The sequence below is a fragment of the Peromyscus maniculatus genome, chromosome 3, assembly GCF_049852395.1.
Source record: "Peromyscus maniculatus bairdii isolate BWxNUB_F1_BW_parent chromosome 3, HU_Pman_BW_mat_3.1, whole genome shotgun sequence".
Classification (NCBI taxonomy): Eukaryota; Metazoa; Chordata; class Mammalia; order Rodentia; family Cricetidae; genus Peromyscus; species Peromyscus maniculatus.
The window spans coordinates 119,858,492-119,886,454 of record NC_134854.1 but is presented as its reverse complement, the minus strand read 5'-3'; the positions used below and the strand labels follow the sequence as shown (position 1 = coordinate 119,886,454).

At 45.4% G+C, this 27,963-nt stretch overlaps 1 protein-coding gene across 2 annotated transcripts in view; it reads left to right on the top strand.

The window, feature by feature from the left end:
* The window catches only part of Frmd4b (FERM domain containing 4B), a 338,430-nt gene that overhangs the window by 90,606 nt on the left and 219,861 nt on the right, over positions 1-27,963 (top strand). For both annotated transcript variants that reach the window (XM_006972576.2, XM_076567441.1), the window contains exon 2: positions 6,230-6,357. The gene's annotated coding sequence lies outside the window, so the exon portion shown is untranslated. The remainder of the gene's footprint in view (positions 1-6,229; positions 6,358-27,963) is intronic.

Sequence of the window (27,963 nt, the reverse complement as noted above, 5' to 3'; positions counted from 1 at the left end):
ACCATACAAAATACCTGCACACATAAATAGATATTTATTTAATTCATGATAGTGGTTGCCTGTGATATAGCTAAGGAGAAATTGGACTGGAAAAAATCAATACAAGGACATTAAATTGTGTGTGGTTCTGTCTTTTTTAAAAGTGAAGATAGGATGTGAAATCCGTGTGTAAAGGAAACTTTAATTGCTTTGAGTGTGGCTCATGGATGGGGTTTGTTGTTTTACATTGTGTTACTGTGTGTCACCCCTGGGGACTGCTACCGAGACAGCAGGTAGGGCTGAGTCAATGGGAGAGCCTGAGGCTGTGCGGGACCTCCAGTGATGCTCCCTCTGTGGCTTTAAACTCCCAAGAGCAGAGGCTAACCTTTGTGCTTTGTACTGACTGGGTTGGGGTGTCAACTTGACACAAGCTACAATCATCAGAGAGAAAGAAGCCTCCGTTGAGGAAATGCCTCCATGAGATCCAGCTGTAAGGCATTTTCTCAATTAGTGATCAATGGGGGGAGGGCCCAGCCTATGGTGGGTGGTGCCATCCCTGGGCTGGTGGTCCTGTGTTCTATCAGAAAACAGGCTGAGCAAGCCATGAGGAAGCAGGCCAGTACGCAGCCCCCCTCCAAGGCCTCTGCATCAGCTCCTGCCTCCAGGTTCCTGCCCTGCTTGAGTTCCTGTCCTGACTTCCTTTGGTGATGAACAGCAATGCTGAAGTGTGAGCCAAATAAACCCTTTCCTCCCCAACTTGCTTTTTGGTCATGACATTTTTGTCACAGCAACAGAAACCCTAACTAAGACATGTCCCATGCCTTCCTCACCAAGAAGCCCTTCCTAGAATGACGCTTTTCCTCGAAGCTCTCCCTGCGTTCTGGGCTGTGAAGTCGTCATCTAAGCAAGCCAGGCATTTGTCAACTGTTAGGTTCTTTAGTAGAATGGCACGTTTCACTGATTCTAAAGGAATAGCTCCTCATCCTCCTGCCCACTTTTAATCCTGTGATTTTTTTTTTCTGAGCAATTTTCCTTCTGGTGGTAAAAATATATACAGCACTCATGTTCCCATTTCAAAATGTACAGTTTCAATAGAGTAAGTACATTTGCACTGTTCAAACTCCAACTGGCAGCCATGTTCTGAACTTTGGCATCATCTCAAACTAAACCTCTTTCCTCCTTTTCACTTCCATCCCTCAGGTCCTCACTTCCTGGTGTCTTCTGTTTTTTCTCTCTGACTCGGCAATACTTGTCTTCTGTGTTTTGGCTCCTTCCATTTAGTGTCATGTTTTTGCGATTCACCCCCATTTTACCATGTGTCTAAATTTCATTCTTTTCAGGGTTGAATAACCTTCCATTGAACGGTGTATTAATTTTGTTGATTCATCTGTCAATCGAGTTCTGAATTGTCTCCTGCTTTAGCTATTGAAAAAAAATGCAGCTATGAACATCAGTGTACAACTTTTTTTTGAGGAGCACGCCTAGAGTGGTCCCTGAAGAACCACATGGAAAGCTTATGACTCATCTTTTGAGGGTCTGCAAACTCTTTAACAGTGCAGCATCCTACATCCCCATCAGCACCCTGCAGCAGTTCTGGGTTTTGCACACTGTTGTCAATTCTTGTTTTTTCCTGTTTCTCATAGCCACTCAGATGGGTGTGAGGTAGTTCTTGACTATAGTTCACTCTGTTTCCTTAATAATCAGTGCTAAGTGTTATACATGTTTTGTTTGTTTGTTTTGTTTTTGTTTGTTTTTGTTTTGACCAGTTGATAGCATCTTAACACTCAGCCTGAGTTCAGCATTTCCCCAGATGTGGTACACAGAACATAGGTCTTATTCATGGTTTCACTGAGGGTGGGGAACTGGGGAGGGAGACTCCCTGGCTACAGAAGTTAAGAAACAAAGCCAACGGCAGTGGCTTCCTATCATATGTGTGTTTAGTGTCTGCAAATTCAAGAGGCGGGTGTGAGATGGCGACCTTGATTTCCTGTGCTTTGGTCCCTCTCAGAAGTTTTTCCAAGCATTTTATGTGTAAAGTGATTCTGTTCATTAATGCTGTGCATCCTTTTATGCTGGTTGTTTACATGTGAAGCCAACTGTTTCATGTGGTGCTCAAAGAGAATGTTATCACTTGCAACTTTGAAGGCAAAGCTAGCCATGCTGAGGCTGATGTGGTGTGCTGGCCTCTGCCACCAGACTCTACTCAAGGGATTTTTCAGTGTTACATTTTATCGGTTACAGTTTTATTTTATACTTACATAAAAACTAATGTCGATGTGAGACACAATTTAAAATTTTACCTATGGGGCTAACAAGATATTTCAATGGGTAGAGGTACTTACCCCTAAGCCTGAAGACTTGAGTTCAATCACCAGAATACACACACACGCACACGCACACACACACACACACACAAATAAATAAAATGTAATTTTATTTTAGAGCTGGAAAAATGGCTTAGCAGTTAAGAGTGCTGGCAGTTCTTCCAAATCATCCAAGTTTAATTCTCAGAGTCCCAGCCAATGTGATACCCTCTTCTATCTGGCCTCTGAAAGCATCTTAGTTTTGATGTTCTAGAAAACACTGTAACTAAAAGCAACTTGGGAGAGTGAAGGGTGTATTTCATCTTACAACTTTCAAGTCATACTCCATCACTGACAAGTCATGGCAGAAACTCAAAGATCTAACCTGGAGTCAAGCCACAAAGGGCTGCTGCTTACTTGCTTGCTCCTAGTGGCTTGCTCAGCCTGCTTTCTTATACTGTCAAGGACCATCTGACCAGGGGTGGCACCACCCACAATGGGTGAGGCCCTCCCACATCAATCATTAATCAAGACAATACTGGACAGACTTGCCTATTGCTTGATATGTGGAAACATTTCCCCAATTAATCCTCCTAACCAGATGAACCTAGTTTGTGTCAAGTTGACATAAAAAACGAGTCAGCACAATGAGTCTGTTAAGACAAGTCCTAATATAATCTGACTAATGTCCTTGTAAAAAGAGGAAGGGTAAACACAGAAAGAAACACCAGGGCTGCATACACAGAGGAAAGATTGTACAAAGAAAGTGCAGGGCAGCCATCTGCAAGCCAAGAATGGAGACCACATGCAAGTCACCCTGCCGTTGCCTTGATCTTGAACTTCCAGCCTTCAGAAACCCAAGGAGATAGATTTTGCTCATTTAAGTGTGCAGGCTGCCTCATTTTGTTATGACAGCCCTAGAAAAAGAATGCTGCTGTTGAACCAAAGCCACTCATTCTAACTCACCGAGAACCAGCTCTTCTTGTCCCATCGTCAAGGACCTAATACCACAAGTTTCTTCGGCTGACTTCTAAGAATTAAGTTGTATGTTGTAATTACATTTACATGGTTGGTGTGTTCTCTGATCTTTGGCGTGCCCCCCATTGATAGAATAATTATAAAACAGATTCCTCTAGTGTTTGTATTAGTTACTTTCACGTCACCATGACCGAAATACTGAAAAGAACAATTTAAAGGAAGGACAGACTTACTGTTGGTTCCTGGTCCCGGAGGGTTCAATCCAAAGTAACTTGGCTCCATCCACTTGGGAAGAATGCCATAACAGGAGAGCATGTGACAGGAGAGGTTCTCACCCCATGATGGACAAGGAGCAGAGAAAGGAGGGCACTGGAGGCCTAGAATTGCCTTCCAAGTTAGACCACCAGTGACGACTCCCTCCAGCTAGATCCCATCTCCCAAAATTTACAGTTTGCCACAAGTGTGCCACCAGCTGGGACCAAGTGCTCAAAGCGGGAGCCTGTTGAAACCACAATGATGCGCTAAGTCTGTTTCCTCTCTCTTCTGTTTAGCTCATTCTAAATGCTTTCCATGCTGCTTCTATTCCTAGACGCCGGGGTTTCCCAGCAGATGCCTATTTCCGTGACTTATTGAACAGCTCATCACAGACAGGAAGTTGGTGTGTATATGGGGAGTCATAGGACCTGAGAACTTACTAGCTGTGTGCAACCTCAGACAGGGTATCTCATTTTTCTGGCTCGGTTTCCTCGTTTTCAGGGTACATTAATGTGTGTGTTATTTTCAGAGTTCCTGGAAGCATTAGTGTCACCGTAAGTGATGGGCATGGGATGCTGCATGTCTTAGGGTTGGTCCTCAATCGATGGTAGCTATTCTAGGTAGTCGGGAAGGTTCTGTTTATTTCCCCTTTCTGCTCTTGTGGTCTGAGTTTATTTAAGCTGTGTGATGTCTGCTTACCTAAGAGATTGAACTAGTTTCTTATGCTTGATGTATGCAACATGGCTTGGTATATCAGCACTAAATGGCTTGACTGCTTAAGTTTTTGTTGCCTAGTGGATACATCAAAGACATGGCACAAGATGTAACAAAGTAGGAAGTGTGTAAGTCTTTTGAGGGTGATTGTGTTACCTCTTACATGTCTCCTCATGTTGACCCTCATTTATCTTATCTATAGAGGGGGGGCTTAGTTTAGGATCTATCTCTATGTAATTTTTCTGAAACCAATGGTTTACCCTAAAATTATGAGGGTCAAGGGAATGAGCAGAATCTTCATTCTCATCTTGTACTGCCCATTTCCTCCTCTCATCACTACTCTCTAAACACCAGTTCTCGCTATTTATATCCAGTTTTATTGCCTTTGCTTCTTTGCTGAGACAAGGTCTCACACTAGAGACAAACACGCCTAGACTTACAACACAGCCTAGGCTAGCCTTAAACTCCTGGAAATCCTCCTGTCTCGGCTTCCTGAGTACTGGGATTGCAAGTGGGAGCCACCATGGCTAGCTTTTGGCATTTTAATGTTTGGTTAAAATAGCTAACACAAAAGCAGCCTTTATCAGCTTTGGAATAGTAAAGTCAATGAACTCGCTCCTGAAACAACTTGGGAATTCCTTCTAGAAGGACACTGGAAAATAGTGCATGGAACTCCCCACCTGCACTGTGTTTCATTTGTAACAGATCTCCTAAAATCTATCATGGTTTAGACTTGAGTGTCTTCCAAAATGCTTGTGTGTTAAAGCTCTCAGTGGATGGGCTCTGGCTTCATCCGCGGATTCGTTCATTAGTGAATGATTAAATGGGTTGCTCTATTGGAAGGTGGGGCAACTATTTGAAAGTGGGGCCAAGCTGGAAAGAAGAAGTCATGAGGGTGGGCCCTTGATGGTCTGAACCTCCCTCCTTCTCTCCCTCTGTCCTTCCTGTGATGGCCTCCTCTCCGTCCGTCCACATGCTCCTCCCACCATGGTGTTCTAGTCTACCTCCTAGCAATGGAGGAAGCCAAGCCGGAGCTAAACCTCTGAAACCGTGAACAAAGATCTCTTCCTTTGAAATCATTTAAGATCTTTGTCACACCCATGAGAAATTGACTGGCATGGTGTCGGCGCGGGAAGATGGACTTGTTCTGTGGCATCTGTGAACAGGGCGGGGCAAAGGTGCTTGTAGGGAACCATGTTGAGTTCCTTCTGCCTCCTGCACCACCTTGACCCTCGCACTCATATCCAGAGGGGCTAGAGAGGGGCAAGTGGGCGGGGAGCCGCCAAGGGGATAGGGAGACAAGCGTCTCATTCATCCACACAATGGAACAATGAAAGCCACATCTGCTGCGTCTGCCCTCCTTGTCCAGTGTCTGTGCGCTGCTCTGTGAAGCAGTTTGGCCACACCATTGACAAGGGGGAGGTATGCTCACTGACTGAAGCAGAGTCTCCAGAGGAAAGCCATGTCGTTTATAGGGAGTATGATGGATACATCTAAATGGTCTCGAGGCACCGTGCCCACACTAACGGTTAGTTTGGCAGCATCCACATCCAGCTTCATCCTTACCATAGTCGTCATCTGTTCAAAACTGGAGTCAGAGCTGCCCTGCTGGTTTCAGTAATCCTGAGATGTGAGTCTAAGGTGCTATTATCCTGAGTTCTCGCTCCTACCCTGACAGCCCTGATTATATATCGGTGGATAACTTGTTGTACTTCAGAATCTCCTCCTATCGAGACCAGGCAAGCCTGATACCAGATGTCCGCTGACTCGGAGGTCAAATTGCTGTCGCATCTTCAGCTGTTAAGGAGAACGGCCCAGTTTCATCACTACCTTGCCAGATCTCTGTTCTAAATATCTAATTACGTGAACTTTTAAAACTGTGATTAAACAGTAGCCAGCCAGGGGGGAGTTGGAAAGAAATGGGTCTCGTCACTGACTTGAGATTGATGGTCCTCCCATGTGCTGCAGAAATGACTGAGCCTCTCTGCTCTGTGTTCCAGGCTTTGCGGAAAAACCCAGAAGAAAGGATGTGGGGAAGGAAAAGATGACATTGGCGCAGGGCCAACAGAACGCAAGGATCCTTCCAGTGAGAACAGACTGAGGCCGTGAGAGAAGCTGCTGGTCAAAGGTGCGTGCTCAGTTCTGTGAATACCAAAGCCTTGGGTGTGTCGGTGAGCACATTCAGAGGCGTTCGCTGGGGACAGAGGAAAGCTCACACTACCATAACCATCCAAACGTCTGTGTTGCCATTGATGAGGATGAAGAATACAGTTACCCTTCTGTAACTGGAAGCTTTCCTGTGTGCCGCCTGGCCTGTACCCGAATGACCAGTCAGAGGCTTAATATTAATTGCAAACTGTTTGGTCTACGGCTCAGGCTTACTGTGAGCTAGCTATTACATCTTAAATTAATCCATGTCTATTAATCTATGTATAGACATGTGTCTCCTGGCTTCACCTGTGTTCTGTTACATCTTGCTCCCCTGGCAGCCGGCAGCGTCTCTTCTGACTCCACCCCTCTCCATCTCCAGCTTCAGTTTGAATGGACCACCTAACTTTTTCTGCCTCACATTGGCTTTATTTATCGGCCAATGAGAGGAACACATTCACAGCATACAGAAAGACCATCCCACAGCACCCTTCCATGTTGAAATAAAAGCAAATGCCCCAAAGTTGACTGATAAACTCCCATTTTATAGAGGTTCTCTTCCCAGAGAGAAAAATAAACTAAAACTAAAAGAAAAAGAATTTAAAAAATTTTAAATAGCAACTGTTCTGCACTTTAGACAAATTGCCTATAATATGTTGCTAAAATTCTGCACAAGCATTCTACTTGTGAAGTTTTTTTTTCTTTAAAAATTGTGTGTGTGTGTGTGTGTGTGTGTGTGTGTGTGTGTGTGTGTGTGTATGGGGTGTTTTGCCTGCATGCATGTCTATGCACCAAGTGCATGCCTGCTGTTCACAGAGGCCAGAAAAGAGCATCAGAGTCCCTGGGATGGGAGTCCCTTGGGATAGTTGTGAGCCACCATGTGGGTGCTGGCAATCAAACCCAGGGCTCTGGAAGAGCAGTTGGTACTCTGTACCACTGAGCCGTCTCTCTGGCCCCAAATTATTTTATTTGTATTCACAGTTAAACACTTAACTAGCTCAGGACTGATGGACAGATGAACAAAGCTAATGGTTGATATTTAATGATTTTGTCTGTTCTTTGACAAATCCCTTCATGTATATAACATATATGTATATGTGTGTGTATATCATACACAAATGAATTTGATCATAGCAAATCCCATTCCTCCTTTTCTCCTTATCCAACCCTTCCAACACTAATTTCCTCTTTATTCTTTTTTAATAACTCACTAACTCCAACTAGTGCCGCCCATATGTGCAGAGGCATGGGGCTACCACTAGAGCATGGGCAACCTCCCAGGGACCACAGCCCTAGAGAAAATTGACTCTTCCCTCTTCAGCAGCCACCAGCTGCCAATAGCAGTTCAGGTAGGGCTGGACCTCAGGATCCTCTCCTCTACTCATGCTGGGAATTTTGACCAGATTGTAACTGACTCATATTCTTTCTTCCCTCTTTTCCATGATTCTGTCCTTTTTCTCTATGTCTTAGGGTAGGATAGGGTTAAAATAAATGGCCTGTTTAGGGCTAAACATTCAACAGTCACTTATTCTCAGCTCTTTGACCCATTACAGATAAGATATCAGAAAGTCTAAGTGGTCACTGAGTCCTAGGTTTGGTATCCGAACTCTTCCCACAGAATTGGCTGGAAAGGCATTAAGAACTATGTCCTGTTCACCATCAGGAGTCACTGGGGAAATGGGAACCATACTGTGGGCTGCTGGGATGGTTCAGGAGGAAGAGTGCTGTATAAGCATGAGGCCTGAGTTCAAATGGCCATGTAGGAAAGTCAGACATGGGTGTGTGTGTGTGTGTGTGTGTGTGTGTGTGTGTGTGTGTGTGTGTGTGTGTGTGCCTTTAATCCCAGCACTATGGAGGCAGAAAAAGGAGGACCCCTGAGATGTGCTGGTTGCGAGCCTAACTCAGTTTCAGTGAATGGCCTTGTCTCTAGGGAATAAGAGGGGAATGCTAGGGCAGAGCACCTGTGGCGGCTTGAATAAGAACGGCCCCCATCCCTAGGCTCACAGATTTGAAAGCTTGGTCAGCAGGGCGTGGCACTATTTGAAAGGATTAGCAGGAGTGGCCTTGTTGAATGAAGTGTGTCATGGGGGGGTGGGCTTTGAGCTTTCAAAAGCCTAAGTCAGCCCCAGTCTCTCTCTCTTCCTGTTGCCTGCTGACCCAGATGCACTCTCAGCTACTTCTCCAGCTCCAAGCCTCCCTTCATGTCATGGACTAAACCTCTGAAAGTGTAAGCTAGCCCAGTTCAGCGCTTTCTTTGATAAGAGTTCCTCCGGTCCTGGTGTCTCTTTCTAGCAACAGAACAGAGACTAAGACAGCGCCCATGTCTGTCTCTGTTCTAGCTTCAGCATGTGCACAAGCAGGGGCACAGGTACACACACGTCTGTGTGTACACACATTCACACACACATACATCTGTACGCGCACACACGCACACACACATACGTCTGTATACACACACACACAAATTAGAATGGCTGGTCGCTGTTTGAAAACAGTGCAGTAGAGAAGTAATTCATTGTGCGGGTAAGGCTGTGGGGAAATCAGAATCTTTGCACACTATGGCAGGAATGTGAAATGGTGTAGACACTGTGGGAAACAGTGGAAGTCGTGTGGCTCTCTCTCAAAATGCCTAACAGAATCACTACATCAGCCAGAAAGTCACCTCCGGCTGTCTCCTTCACAACACTGGCCAGCAGGGACCAATGCTTTCTCTCTGTGCCTTTCATTGTTTTGACACGGAGTCTAGCTACATAGCACACTCTGGCCTTGAACTCACGACCTTCCTGCCTCAGACTCTGAGTGCTGGGATTACACTTGCGTGCTTCCACACCTGGCTCTTCAGCAGTCTAATTAACAATGACCAAAAATGAAAACCTCCAAAGAGGCTCAGCAGTAACTGAGTAGACAAACAATATCTAGAAACACAGTCAATGGAGTATTATTCAGCCTGCAAAAAGGCATGAAATTCTGATCCATGTTCCGTGGATGAACTTTGAAGGCAGCATGCTCAGAGAAAAGCAGTTATGAGAGAAGGAGCACTGTGGGAGTCCACTTCCCTGGGGTGTCTGACGCAGTCCTAGGCAGAGAGAAGGCAGTAGTGGTTTCCAGGAGCTGTGGAGAGACACGGAGAGCAACGCTTGAGACCATGTCAAGTGTAGAGTGTTCAACTCCCGAGAGCTGTCCTCCAACTCACATGCACACTAAAAATAATAAAATCAAATGGATAGATGAGTAAAACGCAATTAAAAAGTAAGTGGCTTCAGGGATCATTTTTATTTATATTGACCCTGATTTTGTTTTTAGATACTGACAAAAAAAAATCCTTTTTCCAAGAAAACATGTCAATGGTTTAAAATGTCACCTTAATATGCTTTATTCATTGCCAAGATTGGTTAGTAATTTCATGACCCTAAATAAAAAGTACAACATTTTGATGTACTTTAGTGTGGCGGGGAAGAGAGGAAGGGACAGGGTCACACATGTGTGTGCTGGTACATGTCAAAGCCAGAGGATCGTCTCAGGCATCATCCATGATGGTTTTTTTGTTTGTTTGTTTTGTTTTTTTTTTAGTATGTAAAGTGGACTTGGCCAAGTATTCTGTGCTGGGGAGTCCAAGCATGGATCACCATGCCTGGCTTTTTTGAAAGTGAATTGAGCTAGCTCATAGGTTAAGAGAACTCACCGTTCCAGAGGACTGAAGTTTGGCTTCTAGCACTCACATCAGGCAGCTCACAACTGCTTGTCACTCCAGCTCTAGCCTCTTTGGGCCCCTGCACTCATGTGCACACACTGACATAGACACACACGCATACACATAACTTAAACGTAGGAGAGATGGCTCAGTGGCTAAGAGCACTTGTTCTTGCACAAGAACTGGGTTCGAGTCCCAGGACCCCTGTGGCAGCTCACAACCATCTATAACTCCAGTTCCTGGGGACCCAATACCCCCTTGCAACTTCCATGGGCACCAGGCACACACATGGTGCACAGAGATACAAGTGAGCAAAACATGTGTATGCATAAAACTTAAAAATCTAAAAAAATTAATAATAAAAATGAAGGCAGGTTCGGGGATCAAACTTAGATCCCTGTGTCTGAGAAGCAAGCCCCCTGGCAGCTGAGCTATTTCCTCAAAACCCAGACCTCTGAAGTGATGCTTCTTACTCCCAAATTAGAAAAAGTAAAGAGAAGTCAACATGTTGCTCTCTAACTTCCAGTCAAGTACTTAACTTCCGGGTTAAGTACTTTACACGTATTTGCTCAACGAAGCCTTTATAGAGCGGAGAGATGCTGTCATTTCCGTATCACGGATGACAGCATTGAGAACAGGGAGGCTATGTAACACCCCCAATGTCACACAGCGAGGGAGAAGCAGAGTTGGTCTGGGGGGATGGCTCCAGAGCTGCTGACCTCCCAGCCCCTGTGTCTTGAGGACTCCCACTCCGAAAGCTCCAGAGGCAGGAAAGCATTGTACGCAGTGAGAGTGTTTCAAGCATTCCTGTCTGGAGAGCTGGGAGGCCTTGAAGGAATTTGATTTTCTGCAGTACAGTTCTCACCCGAGGTCTATGAAGGCTTCGTGTATAGCTGGAAGAAGACTTTTTAACATTCAGACCTCTTACTAGCTACAGTCACGATACAGAACAAAAGAAGGCTGCGTACCGAAAATGCAGGTTCTCGGAGGCTTTGACAGGGAGATTCGGTAGACGAAATATCCATGAAGTTTCTTTCCACACTGAAGGGAAAACCAGGAGTGCGCATTCCTTCCTTCCTTCCTCTGAAGATCCACGGCCCCGCAGAACCGGAAGATGAGAAACAAGCACGGCTCCGGTCAAACAAACTGGGGAGCTAAAGGGAATTTAAGTTACTTTATGGCAAGAATGCTCAGACACTTAGAAAACATCGTGAATCACCAAGAAAAGGATAGAATTTGTACGATTACACAATACAAAGTTGTTCTTAGCTATTTTATCCCGGAGTCCTTCTTCTATGGAAAATCATGAGGGGGCCTAGCCACACTTTCTGGCAGGCTTTTTTAAGTAGGAATTTTCCCGATCCACCGCTAGGGGTCAGTCATGCCCCATCCGGTGCCACCCCTGCCCTTCCCTGTCCTCACTGAACATTTACCAAATGACACTTGGCACACTTGAGGCAGACTGGAATTTCAAGAAGACTTTGCTCATGTTCAAGGGATGCATGAGGCAGGTATGAAAACGAGGAGCCCACCAAACAGCCGCACTTCCAGAGCCTCTGCCTCAAATCTGTGCTCGCCGGGGGTTCTCAGGCCCCATTTTTCCTGGAGACGTGGCCTTTCTGTCATCCCAGGAGCATCTGTGGGCCTCGTGTGGCCCCTGAGGAGAAATCCCTCAGACCCAGTGAGAACCCCACCTCCTCTTCCGGTTTAAGCTTCTATTTCCTGTCAGGCCTGGTTGGCCACTCTGAGGAAGCTGCTGGGAGCCATGGATGGCACTTGATCAGTGACCCCGGCCTGATTAGAGCTAATATGCCTAAATGTGGGAGCAGTCCTCCTTTCCCATGTCAGGACAGACATCATCAATCTCCCACACCACCCTTTGGTCACAGAATTCAAAATGGTCTCAGGATCCCTTCCTGACCCAGGCAGACATTTTTAATCAAAGGCTATTAGTTAGCATGACGAGAAAACTCTCTCCTTGAAGAAGGCTAAGATGTAGGTGATTTTATTGACTTTCTCTAACCTTCTACTGGACACACACACACACACACACACACACACACACACAGAAAAGTTGGCAAAATATGGTGGCACATGCATGTAACCCCCACCCCTGGGGAGACTGAGGTAGAAGGATCTTGAATTCAAGGTCATGTCTCAATAAAATGGTGTTTTGCTTTGATTTTTCTATTTCTGGCCCACGGGAAAGTGCGTATCTCTACAGCCTCAGCTTCTCTTTACTATAGCTTCCCCAAGACAGCTCACCCAGGTGCCACACCTAATTGAAACAGGGATGCTACTACATCCCAGCATCAGCCACAGGCCCAAACCTAGGCCACCCTGTGGCTTACCTTCTGATTCCAGATAATGTCATATGACACATGCCCATTTTAATTAGTAAGTCCATGGGGTTAGCCAGTTCTGTGAACAAAGTGCTGAAAAAAACAGGTGTGTGTGTGTGTGTGTGTGTGTGTGAGAGAGAGAGAGAGAGAGAGAGAGAGAGAGAGAGAGAGAGAGAGAGAGAGAGAGAGTAATTTCAGCTTAGCATCTATCAGTCTGTTGGATGCTGAGCACATATTTAGCATTACAGAATACGAGACAGAATGCCACAGCCACTAAGCATGGCTTCTGTAGTGAGGTGGTGCTTTCTCTCCTTTGCCTAATTGTTATTGGAGTCTCTGGTGACTTACACTTGCCGCCTACATCATACAGCTCGTTTGTGTAGCCAGTGCTGTGCATTCATGCTGTGCTGAGTATTACACCCCCTGCCACTGTGAGGACTGAACGGAGTTGGGAATTGGATAGTATAATTACAAGACATTAAAGCACCTGTAGATCCCAACAAAGCCACTAGGAAAGATGAGGACAAAAGCAATCCACGAGTGAGCTTGAATTCTGATTGCATCAGCTGTGAGATCTGACAGCTAGGCCCTAGGTCAGTATTTAATTCACAATGGTGCATTGGGAGTGAACTTTCCCCTCATGGCCAGTGGGGTGCGCTGCAGGGACAGCACACTTCCAGAACTGGCTTCGGGACAGTGTCACGGTTCACTTAGAGTGAGAAAAGAATGAGTAGCCATGTTCAACTTCTCTGTTCATTCCCTAGAAGTTTCATGCCATCCACATTCTTATGACAGCTGAATAGATTGACATTTGTTAAAGAGCTTCCCAGAAGTACTTGGGGAATTTATAGGGGGCGGGGGGCACATTGGATACTAGGAAGAAAGCGTCGTAGAAATCCTACAAAGAGGCATGAACAGCTGATGAGATGGCTTTGTGCAAAACTATGAAAACAGTGGATGTCATTAAGGAGCAATAGCATGCCCCCATCCTCCAGTCTGCCCGAGACTCCGTCTGGCCGTGTCGCAGATGGGAGGTGGGAGATGTTGGGTACAACGGTAGGAATAAAAAGCTGTTACTTTCCACGCCCTCATGGTTGAAGGATACCGTCAACATCAAGCTCACCTATTTTCTGTCGCCTCTGTACGGTTTGTGGTTCAGCATCTTATCCTCGTTCCTGTAGCTCTGCCTCCTGTTTGGAGCTTTGCAAAGTAACTCGTTGGTCCTCAGAAAATCTGAAATCTTACTTTGAAAGCAGCTACTGCGGTTTCATTATGAATATCCACACTGGGGTTGAAGGTAATTGACAGATACTTTATTTGTCTTTTTAAAGTTTATGTGCCTTCCAGAAGTCATTTGGTCTCTGACAAGAAAAAAAATATGTATCTCATTTGTTCAATGTTCATTTTTTTATTAGCAGTGAAATCAAGAGGTTTATCCTTCCATATATTTTCTGTTTATATATCTTATGAAAATCACCTCCTCCCACCCCTAGCCTAACTAAGGTGAGAAAGAAGAAATTAATTTGGAAGTGACAGACTGAGGGGCAGGAAAACTGTCTCCATAAATCCCATCCAGTAGTTAAGGGCAGGCTGAGTGTCCCTTCCCTGAATTGCTTGAGGACAGTGTGTTTTGGATTTTAGGTTTATTTTCTGTTTTAGAAAAACTGTACATACATAATGAAATCTTTCCAATAAAACTCAAGTCTAAACATGGACTTTCTTTTTGTTTCTCACGCAGTTCGTTTCATGCAGTACACATACAGCCTGGGGGTACAGCCTGGGGGTGGTTTTATACAACATTTAAATAATTCTGTATGTGAGAGAGTTTTGTGGTGTGGGATTTTCCACTGCTGATGCTTAAACCAGTCTCATATTTTGGAATATTTTGCATTTTATGTTTCCGGGGATGTTCAACCTGCAATAGCAAATAATTGGACAACATGAACTCTCAGCTTCTGCTGGCTGTACTTAGTGGGTGTTGTGACTGATAAACCTTTCTCCAAACTCTCACTTCCTGTGGAATCAGAGGACGATTTTCTCTTTCTGCTGTCCCTGTCAGTCAGCCTGGCCATTGCTAAAGCCTGCAGGAGCAGCCAGTCTTTGCAGTTCATGCAGATTCCCAACTAGGCGGCAGGTGGCGCTGGTGAGCAACACTGGTGCCCTTAGTAGTGTTTCTCTCCTTGGTGCGCTGCTCTGCTCAGCTTCCAGAGGTTTAAGATAAAGATCTATAGTTCCTCCACCAGTGTGGGCAGCAAGGGAACCGTATTCAGTCTGTGTCTCACACTCAGCAGAAATGTGTCTTGATGAGCTGTGCAAGTGTTTTTCCATGATCACATATGTTCTTTATTGCCTGTCATAATGGAGTAAGTTACCAATGACTCACTTTACCTATCCATCATTTCTCTCAGGGAATGCTCTGGAAAGCAGACCCCTTTCAAAAAAACTGGCAAAGCTTATGGACCCCTTCTTAGGGGGAAAAAACATGCACTAGTTAAATGTAAATTATATTGAAATGCAGTTATTAAATGTTAAACACATCTTGACATAAACACTCTGGTTGCTTTCTACAATGAATACTTCCATCTAACTGATATTTAGTGCCGTAAAGAGGGTCTCCAGTGGTGCTTATTCTGTTAAGACAAAATATAAGTTCTATAGATGGATGTGGTTACTGTGATGTCAGGTCTGTGTGGAGGATAAGCAATATTTATACCTGCAGTGTGGTATAAACAGATCTGTGCTTTCCGGGAGTGATACAGTCAAGGGAACTGTGGCATTTATGCAGTTTGTACCCACATTAGCAACTGAAGGAGTGCTGGACTTACGTTGGAGATGTGATGATAAATGATGTCATTTCCTCTAACCCATATTCTGTTCTTGAATCCTCTCCAAGGGTCCTTTGAGAGTCATGGATATCCGGCTACAGTCCCATGGTCTCTGAGCTAGGGTGGGGACAGGGTTGACTGCAGAGCAACATGGGAGGAAGCCTCTGAGAGTGTGAGACTGTTCCGTTTTAATTATGGTGGTATTTAATTATGTGAGTGCATACATTTGTCAAAAACTTACAGTCTGTACATTTGAAAGGGTAATTTTTGCTATATGTAAATTAAGCATTAATGAAAGAAAGAATGAATGAAAGAAAGAAAGGGAGAGAGGGAGGGAGGGAAGGAGAATGAAAGAAAAGATATGGGTTGAATGTTGCTACCAATGGAAGCAACCCCGGTTCCTACCCCTCCTCTATTAAGGCACCTGTGGAGGGTTCATGCAGCAACAGAGTTAAGCGGGGAGACTTTGAAACAAGTGCTCCTGTGCTCCAACTCTGACCCCAATGCCTGTTTGCTGTGGGACCCAGAAAAGTTCACAGATACCTCCGTGCCATACTTTACTAGAAAAATGCACATACATGGCCATGCCTGTATTTACCTCAAACACTCGTTTGTGGATTAAATGGATTTACATGTTTAAAGTGCTTACACTAATGAAAAAAAAAGTCAGGCATGGAGCAAATATTAGAAAAGTGTGTGATATTTAGAAGTTCTGGGGAAGGAGTTGAGGCTGTGATAAAGAGCACCCAAACAGAGATTGCTTCTGTAATCTCAGAAAGATTTCACCTGGCCAAGAGGAGTTCATTATTAACGAAAAAGGAAAGAAAGGGGTGAGTGTGTGCATCCCAAAGACAAGCCAACTTTCTGTGAATGTTTTGCTAAATGAAACTTTTTCCCCCTTTGGCCGAGCCTCAGTTCTCAGCTGCATCGCCTCCCAGCATCCTTTTCCGTTTCCAAATAACTTCCCCTGGACCACCCCACAGGACACATTTCCAGAAGATATCGCTCATGCATTATGCAGTGTTTGCAAATTAAAATCATACTCGACAGCTAAGCAAAGGTCTCCTATCAAACCCTGGGTGGTCTGTGCGATGAATACTTAGGTTTCATTGATGCTCGATGCCATTAAGATGGTCCTCCATCTGTGTTAACCATTTGGAGCAAGACAAAGTACTCATCGGATCAGTTTCCACCGGGTTCCTGCTGCTGTTAGTGGTGTACTCAGTGTACTCTCCTATTTGGATAACAGTGTACGGAGTCACATAAAGTGAATTCACTTAAATGAAGCTTTATTTGTTTGTTTCAATAGTTTCTGTGCTATATTCTATATTCACAGCCCCTTTATGTGGGAGATCAGAACCATAGAATTACAGAAACATACCATCATGAAATAATATAAAATTTAAAGCAATTTTAGCCTTTCTCATTAAACGTGAAATGCAATTTATAAGATCGGGGGGAGGGGAACATACAGTATGTCTAGGGAGTCTTTTTTAAGGCCATTCAAGTCTCATTATTTGAGATAATTTGTTTTTTTTTTTTTTGTTTTTTGTTTTTTTGGTTGGGTTTGGGGTTTGAGACAATTTCTCCCTTTGTAGCCTACATGTACCTTTACCAACATAGCCATCCCCCTGCCCTTGAGCATGGCTTTTTTGTTTTGTTTTCTCCTCTTTTCTTGCAGGGCATCATGGCCTTCTACTCAGAAACTATTCTAAAACAAAACCATAGTCCGGATGGCTTGTAATCAAAAGAAATTTATGTCTTGCCGTCTGGAGGCTGGAAGTTCAAGGTGAAGGCACCAGCTGGTTAGGTGTCTGGCAAGGTCCCATATGTATATGGCATCCTCTAGTGCTGCCCTCTGTTGGTGTTAACTGGCAAGGCAGCTCTCTGTAGCTGCCTTACATTTCACACAGGTCTGTTTTTAGGACCTAATTGGTGATTAGGTTTCAACGTGAATGTTTTAAGGGGGGAGGGGCACCAACAATCAGAGAATAGCTGCCTCTGCATATCAGCACTCTGTGGACCCATATAAATAGCAGCAAAATCACCAACAAAAGGACAAAAGTGTGCACATCATTCGTGGACTAGAGGCAGTGCCCAGACTTTTGACATCAAGACAGGATGTTGTGGTCTACGAATGTGTTGGGTTGCGTTCATAGCTACCCCATGGGACCCTTAGACCACAGGCTGGACGTGCCTAAAGACCATGAGAAGGACACAAACACCAGGAAAGCTAAAGCTAGAGGGCAGTGAGTTCTTGTCACACCTCAGTTGGAAACTCGTGAGTCAGGAGACTCTCATTTTTCTCTGATGTGTGTAAGTCACAGAGTGATTGGACAAAAGCCTCAAGTGTTGACTTTAGAGTTATAAGGGAATTTGAGATAATAAGCAAATTTCTGAATTCAGAGTCCGAATAATGAGGATTGCCTATGTTGATGAAAGTCCTCACAGAAGGGCCTGTGGTGGTCCTTCCCTCCATCCCTGATCAATGTTGGCTAAGTGTAGAACTTACATGGGAAATGTAGCCAGGGTGTCAAATTTGTGTGTCCAAGTCCCCCCTCCCCATCTGCAGCCCACCTGTCTCCATCAGAAAGCTCCCGGGGCAAACTCAGGGGCCAGCAGGCCATGCCTGTGGGCCCCGTCCAGCATACAGCTGCCTGCTTGGGATTATGTTAGAGTGGGACAGGCTCTTCCACTTTTAAACGGGGGTAGGGAATTAGGTAGCTATTCCTTTGACCTATGAAGATCATACAAAGCTCACATTTTGGTCCATGATAAAATTATACTGAAGCACAGTCATGCCTGCATGATTTTATATTGTCAGTTGCTGCCTTTGTCAATGAGATGAGGTTACCACAAGAAACCTTTGATCCCACGAAGTTGGATATATTCACTATCTAGTGTGCATGTGCTGTGAGTCAATCATCAAACGGCAGTAGCTGTTTTCCTGAATCTAAAGTCTGTTTCATTTTGTCTTGATTTTGACTAGTATCCTAGACATAATTTAGGCCAGGGCTATGGGGAGAATTTTCTATGGCTCTCTGCCTTGTCTAGATCTGCTTTCTCCAATGCTCCAACCCCTGATATGAGGGACCATGGAGGACCTGAGATGTGCCAGCGGCACTGAACATTTAATGTTTGTTCATTTTTAATTAAACTGAAGTATCTACATGTGACTCCTGGCTACCTGTGTGGATTTAAGATTACAAACTGGCCAGAGGCTGGGCTTGTTTCCAGCATTTAAAGATAAGGTGATATGATGTAAAGGTCAGAATTCTGGATTCTTGTGGAAAACTAGAACATGTAGAGATAGCATGTTCTGGGGGGTGGGGCAAGCCATGTTTTCCAGCTGCTCCTGTGCCCAGCTACCATATATGTTTATAGCCCACTTCATCAGTGCCATCACCATCACCATCATCATCATCATCATCGTCGTCGTCGTCGTCGTCGTCGTCGTCGTCGTCGTCGTCGTAGTCGTCATCATCATCATCTAGTTCAGCCTTATACTAAGTCCAGAGGCATTAAGGACCTCAGAAGTCATCCAGTAATCAATATCTCTCTCTCTCTCTCTCTCTCTCTCTCTCTCTCTCTCTCTCTCTCTCTCTCTCTCTCTCTCTCTCTCTCTCTGAGACAAGGTCTCATGCAGTCCCAGCTGGCCTCAAATCTTCACGTAGATAAGAATAACCTTGAACTTCTGATCTGCCTGCCTCCACCTCCTGAGTTCTCGGATCATGGGTGAGTCTAGTTTGTACTGTGCTGGGCACTGATCCCAGGGTTTTCTGCATGCTAGGCAAGTGCTCTACCAACTGAACTATACCCATAGCCTGACATTCTGTAATTAACAGGCACATCCTAGGCTGGCACCAGAATCCAGGTCCTTGAAAGGATGCCTCCTCCCTGGAACCCTGACTGAAATCTCGGCAGTGCGGTGGGAGTGGCAGGGTACCACACAACATCTGAGTGTGTAGAGACGGGGATGTGGCACCTGGGGATGTGGAGGTGAGGGACGGGTACCTGTTTGTGTCTTATCCATGCTCATGTGTCCTACCCTCTTCTCCTCCCCCATGGTGGGGAGGTGAGAGTTGTGGGGGAGGTTGACGTGTTCTCTTCCTCCCCAAGCTGACTCAGTGAGAGGCACAATGGGAGTGAGTGCATGGGAGGGGGAGAGTCCTGAACCTGTTTCCTTCTCAGGCTTCCTCTCTCATTGTTTGCCTCTGGAGCTGTCATGGCTGTCAATGCTGGGACTTCTCATGGCCCTCTGGTGGCTGCTCATCCTCTCCCATATCTCTGCTCCCTGCACCTCCTGTGATGACTGAGATCCATGTCGTCGTCGTCGTCCCCCTCCCCCCCCCCAACTCCCCGAAGGCCTTTGGCCTTTCTTCTAAAAGTCCTAGCCAGTGAATTGCTAGGCCCAAATGAAAGCAGGCTGCTTATTAAAACCCCAAGGGAAGCTAGCTTTGAAGTGGGCCTTCACAGAAGGGGAGCGACATTTTATTAGGGTAGCAAACCACTCCCATGCTCTAGTCTGGTTAGGGTTCATTCAGAAAGAGATCATCTGACTCAGTACTCTGGAAACTCACACACCTAGATCTAGGTTTGAGTCCTGTTTGCCAGTTGCTAGGTCAGTGGCCTGGGCAAAATCTGAGCCTGAATGTCCTCCAAGGTCAGCGTGCCTATTGCAGAAGGCTGTGGGCAAAATGAGTCTGGTAGTTAAGTGTGAAGGCAAATGCCACACACAGGAGCCTGCCTGCATTTACCACTTACGTCTTGGTTTTCTGACATGCAAAGTCTCGCCCCTCTTCTACCTGAGCATGAACATGGAGCCAGATTCATGAATCTCTAACATCTTTTGTGGAGGGCGACAGGTGACTGTGACCTCTGCCTACTGAGTATCCATTTGGTCTCAGGTGAGGCTGCCTCCCCACCCATGACGTCAAAGTTGGGCATGCAAGTCAGGTGTGACCGGGCCAGAGCTAGTAAAGGTGGCCAGGGACTCCTGCAGGAATGACTAGGAGGAGTCTCATTCCTCAGGAGTTGTTTAACAAGGCAGCTGCCAGCCTGGACCCTTGAGTGGCCCTTGGGTGACTACTACAAGGGTCTGCCTGACAGTGACGTCAGCAGTGAGGAAGGGAGTAAGAGAGAGAGCGGAGAGGAGGCATCAGGCTGATGCTGAAACCGCTGAACTTTTCAGCCCGTAGGCTTTCCCTGTTCCTCGTTGGATTCACTCATGGCTGCTTGGCCTGTTTGCGTTGGAATTTTATCCCTCAGTTGAAAGGCTTGGCTAAATATCTCCCTTTTCCATTTCTCAGTTTCCCTCAAATCTGTCTCCCAGTAAGTATACTTTGCAGTTAACATTATTAGTCTATTTCCTGACTCTAAGCCATCTCACTTGCACAGCAGACGTTTTCTTCCCAGGACACTTTGCTGCCTGGGCATTTGCTGTTCTTGACTTTTCACTTGGGTTGTCTGCCCTTATCTATTCTCTAGCTCAGATCTGAACAATAACGCCCCTTGCAAAACAAGTACATCAATTTTTCTATTGCTGCATAACCAATTACCATAAATTTAACGGCTTACTCAGCACACATGGGTGGCTGTGGGTCAGCGCTCTCACATGGTCTAACTGGGCCCTTTGCCCTGGGTTTTGCCAAGTTGAAATTAAGGTGCAGGCTCAGGCTGTGATCTTTCAGAGGCCCAGGCTCCTCCTCCATGCTCACTGGCTGCTGGGAGAATATGGTTCACGGACGGCACCCTCAGCCCTCAGGCACCGATAGCTCTCTCCCGCACAGCTGGTTCCACACCAGGGCTGTGTGCTTCTTCAAAAACAGCAGGACATCTTTCTCTCCCATCTGTCCCGATGCTCTGATGGAGTGACCACTGAGGTGATGCTGTGGTGCCTTAGGCATACAGCATAAGGTGACCAGGGTCGTGCCAGCCTATCCTTGTCATCTTCCCTTAGCTTGAAGAGCATTGCAAGCCCCAGCTGCACACAAGGGCATGGATTTTACCCAGGGAGTGCACACCAGGGCCTCTGAGGGAATTCTGCCATCACCTCTCACTGACCTGTCGCCGCTGAGATCTAAGCCCACTTCAGCAGTGACTCCTACTGGTTAGTAAAGTTGTCCTATATAAACAGAAGCAAGGGTGAGGGATGTGAATATATTTGGAAGTCCTAAAGATGACTGTAGTAGGCTGAGTAATGAATGACCCCAAAAGTATGGAGTCCTAATTTCTGCAATCTGTAAATGTCGCCTTATATAATGAAGACTTGGAAGAGGGCATTAAATGAAGGTTCTTGAAATGGAGGGATTACTCCAAATTATCTGGATGGACACTACATATCGACATACTTCTTTCTATGAGAGACAGACTACAGACATATCTACAGATAGATAGTGAAGGTGATATGAAGACAGAGACAGAGACTTGAATGATGTGGCTGCTTGTCAAGGAGCGCCAACCGCCACCAGAAGCATGGACATGCAAGGACCAGAGCCTCAGTCCTCCTGGGCTGTGACTTCAGCCCAGTGACAGTGATGTGGACCTTCTGACTCTCAGAAACATGCCAACTCCATTGCTGCTGCCTCAAGCCTCCCGTTCTGTGGTGGTTTGTTGTAGAACCCCTAACAAGAGCCCCAAGAGCCTTAGAACCCAGCTCATATGTGAGGTGCTTGAGCTCAAAAACAATTTGATTGGCCAGATATCAGTCTAACTTTTAAAATAATATTTCTCCCAACTAAGTCTCTGGAGTGTATGCTCTGCAGCCTTGTGGGTGCTGGTTTAGAAATGGCCCACTCACAAATTCCTGTGGATCACGCCAGTGGCTGACAGCCAGCCCAAATGAGGCCCAACATGGTTTCGTGTTAGCTGGAGAGATGGGGCACTGTATTCAGCAAAGGAGCCTTTTTTTCCTTGTATACCAGTAGCTAATCTTTCAGGGGAAATAAGATGAACGTTACCCTGCACTGTCGTTGTCTTTCTCCATGAGCATCTCTACCTTTGATGCAGGGGATCAACCCCCAGCCTTGTCCCCGCTAGGCAAACATTCTAACACGGACTCCAGTCCCAGTCCATGTATTGACCATTCTGTTTTCTTGCTTGTTTGTCTCGAGACAGGCTCTCACTGTATAGCACAGTTTGGTCCCAAACTTTGGATCTTCCTGACTCATTCCCCTGAGCACTGGAATTGCAGATATAGGTCACCACCCTGGCTCATGTTACTGACTTTGCTTGGCTCTTACTGTGTCAAACAGATACTTTTGAGTATGTTTTCACTTCATAAACATGTAATGATGCCCATCAATGTGTTTTATGAAGCAGAAACACATAGGGACTAATAGACAATATTTCCTGCTCTCAAAAATCTCTACAGACCCGGGAAAAAGAAGCAAAAACCAAATAGACTTATGAATAAACATGAGCTTGCAGACTGAGTTAAGTCGGGAGACAAAAAAAAAAAAGTCATTCTAGAAGTTATTTAACACAAGATATTGGTTGAAGCTGAATCATGAACAGTTTTCTCCCAGATGTGTCTTTTCAACCGAGAGCTGATCGTTAGGTCCTTTCCAACCAAGAGAGGGAGAGGCCAGGAGTCTTCCACAGAGCTAACAGCACACAGGAGAGCCATGGCTTGCTGTCACTGCCTTGGAGGACTGGAAGGATGCCAGGAAGTGGGACCATAGGGAACAAACAGGTAGACCGAGCCTGGCCATGGACCCTGAAAACCTTGAAGCCAGGATCATGTGGTTGAAATGTTAGCATCTTATTATGTTTTTTTGGTTTTCAACAGAGTCTCTCTCTGAGCCTGTAGCTCATTGTTTTGGCCAGATTGACTGGCTGATGAGTCCCCCAGGGTCTGTCTGTCTCTATCCTCCAGCACCGTGGTTACAGATGTGTCTAACCACATCTAGCTTTTATGTAGATACTGGGAATCCAAACTCAAGTCGTCATGAGTGAGCAGAAAGCACTTTGCCCACTAGACCGTCTTTCGATCCATTCAACATCCCCTTCTTCCCATAGGGCAGTGGTCAGGACCTTAGAAGGCTTTTTTGTGGTGCATCGTATTGTAAGTAGAAGCTATGTTAGACAGAGCTCCTATGGGTGTTCCTGGGGGACTACTCAGCCACCTACAGAAGGCTGTTAAACCCAATTTCTGCATACGCACTGTCCCTCAGGCAGCACCTGAGATGCATTCAAATGCCACCCCCTGAAATGTGCCACTGGCAGATCCAGCTAGCAGCACTGCCTACCCGTAGTGATAAGCAGGCTTTATTGATCCAAACCTGCCAACATGCGCTGTGACTACTGACTTTCCCGTTGGGCTTTCATTGAAGAAATACCTTCTAATTATGAGGAAGCACCATTTTCCCTGCTGATAGGAAGAACTGGCTGTTTTCTAAGACTGATAGTTCTTAGCTGCATGGTACCAATGTGCTAAAGTGGGGAGAAAGCCTAGTCTTAGTGCAGACTGGTTTTATACCTTCACCCATTAAATATTGTTCAGATGGGCAGTCTTGTTCTTTAGGACATTCTCAGTTATGAGAGGCATGCATTGTTCCCATTTGACATATTCAAAACAGGTATTATGTGTTTTGCACATGTCTAAAGCAAGGTGCCTCTTCTCTGTATCACCCTCTCTCCTGTGGAAACCATGTATAAATGAAATGTAACTGTGATATTTACTTGTCTTACCCTGGACATGGAAACACACGCCTTAAGAAACACAGTTAAAAACCATTCCATGTATACCTCTCCCCCAGGTCAGCACCATCCTTCTGAAAAGAAACCAAACTTAATAATAAAAATTCAGTAACAAATGTCCCAACACAGCCCAGAATGGAGAAATTCCAGAAGGTTTCAACTCCCCTGGGAGTTTAGCAGCTTTCACGTAACCAGAAGTTATTAGGCAATTAGAAAATTCCCTCCATTTCTTTTCTGAGCAGTTCAAACATTTTTTTTTGAATGTTTTTTTTTGTTGCTGTTGCTGTTGCTTTCATATGCAGCTCACAGCATATGAGACACAATTTTAATGTCTTCATCCTGCAGCTTCAGGGAAAGCCACACATCATTGGGATGCATGGTGAATCCATCACATTGTCTTGAGATAAGTGAGCTAATCAAGTCCGACTCCACAGCAAGCTGGGAGAAGATGGGATGATGGGAGCCCTGGCTATTTCAAGCACTTTTGCATATTTATTCTGCCTTAGAATCTGAAGACATCTGTGGAAGTCTGGTCATGAAGGAGGACTTCAGTGACCTGTGATTGACTACACCAGTGTAGTTCTGAAGAGGGACGACCAGGGGGAGAGGATCTGAGAACAAAGAATGCATGCTTAATTGCCTTCAGGCAGGAGAGTCCATGTGAGGCTGGGGGATCTGACTGGAACACTGAGTTGCCTCGAGTTAAATCTGGCCTAAGTGACCTTGAATTACTTTAACATCCCTGTGCCATTGTTTCCTTAACTGTGACTTTGAGATGATCAAGACAATGTCTACACTACAGAGTCACGGGAGGAGGGGGCGGGGAGATGAGATTATCACACTTAGTCCATTAGTACTCAGTAAATAATAATTATTCTTATCAGTATTGCCGAAGAGCTTATGTATTGATAGAGTCGGGTGTCTTTAATCCCTCCTTCAACAAGTGACTATTGCACCTCACATATGCCAATCACTGTGCATGGTATTAAGAGTATAGTGGTCGTCATGGGAACTACTGCAACAGAGATATGAGTAGCAGTGGGATCAAAGAGGACACCATGTTAACGCTGACCCGCCATTGATGTTGATAACCTGTGAAACTTCCCATTGAAATTAGGGGACCTGGAAAGGATGTGGAACTTGTCACTGGCACCCTCTCAGTTCTCTTCTGTCACATTATCCACCCCTTCCAGCTTTCAACCATGTTAACTCTTTCCTCCAATAAACCTTAAGTGATTGGCAAGACCAACTTCTAGTTCTGAATCTTAGATGGCCAGAGAAAATCGACACATGGAAAGGTCTGATTCTATAAGTGCACCATTCAGCACACTCCGGTCATTTGTGTTTCAAGAGAAACTCAGCCAACTAGATTCCCTTTAAGCAATAGAAGGAGGGAGGCCATTGAACCAGGGACTGTCCACTCCAGGCAGTCCACATTCCCCACCCTTACCTTATCTCTCTCGTGCTTCTGCTGAGTCTCACTAACTTTGGGGCTAGCAAGAGAGCAGGGATCCTGAAAAGACACTGTGTCTTGTGGTGAAATGTCAGGGACAACTTCTCCAAATTCCAGGTGTCCCTTTCTTGTGGTGGCAGGTATCCTCAGCATGTCTTTCCTTTGTTCCCATTTGAAAAGGTTGCTTTAAATTGTGTTTCCATCCTGTGAGCCAGTTAGCATGGGTTATGATCCAGAGAGTTTGCACCTAGGGAAACCTTGTCTGATTCATATTGCTGTCCTCCTCTTCCTCCTCTTCTTCCTCTCTCCTTTTTTCTCCCTCTCTCTGTCTCCTTCTTCCTCTCCCTCCCCACTGCCTATCCATTTAAACAGTGAGGATGATAACAGTATGTACCTCTCAGAGATGATGAGTGCATCCGAGACTTAATGGATATAAAGTGATGAACATAGTACTTGAGACATGGTCAACCCTAGTAAATGTTCACGGTCACCATCACCTCTTCTACAGAAAAGTGCCACCTGTCCAACTAGATCATCAAGTGGATAATATTTCTGATATATTTATGAGTACTCCATCACTTATTTATGAAGCTCTGGTTTGAAAAATGAAAAATTTAAAATCCTTGAGTCAAGAGTTTGTTCTGATTTGATTTAGATAATTGCTGAAAAGCCTGGACTTGGAAACCTTCCCCTTTAAAACCAGAATGATGAAGCCTGTTCTAAGTTGGAATCCCAGTGTGAATTTCCGTATAGCTGTGTTTCCCAATGGTTATCATGTATGCTGCAAATGTCTCACCCCTTTACTCCTGGACTGTTGAAAGTCACCCCGGGAAGGTGTGCAGGCTCAATTTTGGAAGTAGAGACTTTCTTGTGTAGTCATAGTGTTCCAGAAGTCCCAAATCAGAAGGTTTCTGATTCCCCTGACAAAGAAGGATCCCGACTGAAGGGTCAGGCCTGGGGTGACTCACATCCTGTGGGATGAGAAGTCAGCTTAGGAAGCCATGCTGTCTCCTCCTCTCTGCCCCAGGTGGGAATGGTGTTGCTTAGACACGTTTATAATTACTCAGGTGCACCTTGCTGCAGGCTGAGGCCATGTGTGCCTTTCCTGAGCTGGGTCCTCTTTGTAGGAGTGCTGGGGCACTTTGTAGAAGTTAAATGAGTCATGAGTTAAACTTTCTCCAAACAAAAGCAGCTAACAGAGAAGTCCCCAGGACAGTCACACATGAGTGGTGAGTATCTCAAGCAGCCTAAGAATTAGAAGCTGCCAGAGAGAAAACCAGGAAATCAGAATAGCTTGTCTGGTGGCTTTGGGTTTAAACTGGAGTTCTGGCAGTATTGAGTTGTTGCTGCCATGTGGTGCCACCGAGAGATGAATAACAATGTCCCCTTGTCAATCAGGAGTGCTTTCTCCAGCTGTTACTACAGGTTAGTCTGCAGGATTTGTGAGTTTAACCTAGATGATCCCTGGGGACCCTGGCTCCTATTCTAGATGGCAGACTATAGGTTTTCAAACGTTAGTGTTTTCCATTACAATTCTAAAACAAACAATAACAGCCAGTTGCTCTCTACCCTGCCCCCTTCTAGAACCTTACAAGTATCACTCATGAAAAGAAGATGCCTCTAGAGTGGACCTGTGCTAGAACACTTACCCGGCATGTGTGATGCCCTGGCTTTCATTCCCAGCACTGCAAAAATACGACAGTGTGTCTTGTGGTAAAACACCATGCTGTTTTGCTCCTCAGTGGCCATTTCTAGGCCCTAACCACTTGCTTTCTCTCTAGGGCATATGTTCAGCAGCCCACCCACAGGAGGAGCACCCTCCCAGAAGCTGCTGGCCCACAGGGTGTGTATAGTATACACACCTGGGCACTCTCTGACCACCCTGTGCTACATGCATTCCCATTGTCTCAAGAGCTGCACATTGCACTAACTTGCACTCACACACATTCAGATTCTCCTAGATGCCACACATTCACACCCTCACCTGCTCACCCACCCACTCTTTGACATAGGAATGACATGGGGGTTGCCTGGTTTTCAGAGCTGCTTTTAGAACTGCAAATTAGTTCACTTTGGTAGACAGTACGTTGTCATAGACAGAGGGGAATGGTCAAGAGTAAACGTTGGACTCAGAGAGGAAGGTGGGAAGGTGCCAAAATTGGGTTTTCACCCTTCTGCTACAGATCCAAAGGGCAGCAAGCCAGGTTCTGTTCTGTGTCCTGGGAAACAGCAATTGTTCTCAGGAAATGTAATCTTTTTGAGGAAAAGGTGGAGTTTTGCTGGCACTGAGAGGGGCTATGAGGGATCTTGAAAGTGGAGGGATCCACAATTTAAACTGGCTTCCACAGTAAGAGATATTTACTGGCTCATAGAACTGAGTTGCCTAGAGGGTCCTACTTCAGTCAAGATTGGATCAGGAGGCTGACATTGTTCCCCATTCCCTTTGTTCTACATTTCCTTCAGGTGAACTCAGTCATCAGATTGTCTTCCTTCATAACTGCAAACACACTATAGCAAGTTATTCCTGCACAGGGAAGGGAGGGTAGATATATCCTTCTCCCAGAATTCCAAGCAA